The sequence below is a fragment of the Suncus etruscus genome, chromosome 4 (genome assembly GCF_024139225.1).
Source record: "Suncus etruscus isolate mSunEtr1 chromosome 4, mSunEtr1.pri.cur, whole genome shotgun sequence".
NCBI classification, from domain to species: Eukaryota; Metazoa; Chordata; class Mammalia; order Eulipotyphla; family Soricidae; genus Suncus; species Suncus etruscus.
The window spans coordinates 11548629-11549827 of record NC_064851.1 but is presented as its reverse complement, the minus strand read 5'-3'; the positions used below and the strand labels follow the sequence as shown (position 1 = coordinate 11549827).

Sequence of the window (1199 nt, the reverse complement as noted above, 5' to 3'; positions counted from 1 at the left end):
GACTTTAAGTGAATAATTTGTAAAAAATATTATATACTAAATTAACTAAATGCTTAGATTATTATAAAATATAGTTAAAGACATCTGATGCATTTACACACTTAGAACTTAAGACTAAAATTATATTTAATACTAGTTAATTTGCTTATAAAGTTTAGTTACTTTTATATATTACTTATAAAATTATATATAATATATTTTTCATTTATATTATTTTTTTTACTGCGACACAAATATACAGATTTGTATAATGTGCTGATATTTTGAATGCACTTAAAATAATAGTTCTTTCAATGCAGAAATAAAGAACAACCATTGCTGTAGCACAAAGTTAAAACTAAGGGTACTATAAAGCACACCTAGGTGTTCACTGTGCATTAAATTAACTATATTGTTTAAAAAGGCTAACCACATTATTTTTCACATAATTTTGTAAATACTTTAAAAATTAAAATAAAACTTTTAATAGAAATATAAGATTTAAATTTAACACTTTTGTGTTCGTTTGGATTTTAAAACACAAAGAAGTTTTTCTTTTACCAATATTTTGTTATCTGTAAAGTGACAGAATTATGACCTTGCTTTAAAATTTTCTGAGAGGCATGAAAAAAAAAAGTTTATTGCTCTTATCTTTCTGTTGCTTTTTAATGTTTTAATAATTACTTTACACCACTTAATGCACTAAACCTAATAACACATATTTGACGAAGTGTAGGGCTGACAAGGTGAAGCAGAGTCTTTCACTGATAGCTCGGGGAGGGGCTAGCACAGTTAACAGCAGGAAGGCTAGAGGCAAATTATTTACAGTCAGCAGGGTGTAATGATATAGAGAAAAAAAAAAAAACAATCTTTTAAGATTAATTACTAATTTATTGGAATTAGAGGGAATGGCAACCGAAGAGGGGAGTTTGGGTTGCAAAAGTACTATGGGGTTTATGGTTTTATTAATTGATTTGAGAATATGCAAGAGATGCTACTTTTCAGATTTTTTTTTTTTGAATAACAAAGATTGGGTATTTCAAGGTGAATTGGAAGGCTTAAAGTGGGAGTGTCAGGGCTTGAGCTGGCTGTTCTCCAAGGCTGGCAGGAAAGAGGCTGAAGGAGGCTGAGGATTGGTTTGAGCAAAGTAAAGGGTACATTAGGCTCAGAAGTTTTAACAGCAAAGTGTAGATATCGCAAGGTTTTATGGCTTAGCAGAT

General features: G+C 29.6%; 1 non-coding gene across 1 annotated transcript; it reads right to left on the bottom strand.

The window, feature by feature from the left end:
- Positions 1-248: 248 nt before the first annotated feature.
- On the bottom strand, positions 249-378 carry LOC126007734 (small nucleolar RNA SNORA22). Its single transcript, XR_007495224.1, has one exon. It is a non-coding gene; the product is annotated as a small nucleolar RNA SNORA22 (small nucleolar RNA).
- Between the last annotated feature and the right edge of the window lie 821 nt (positions 379-1199).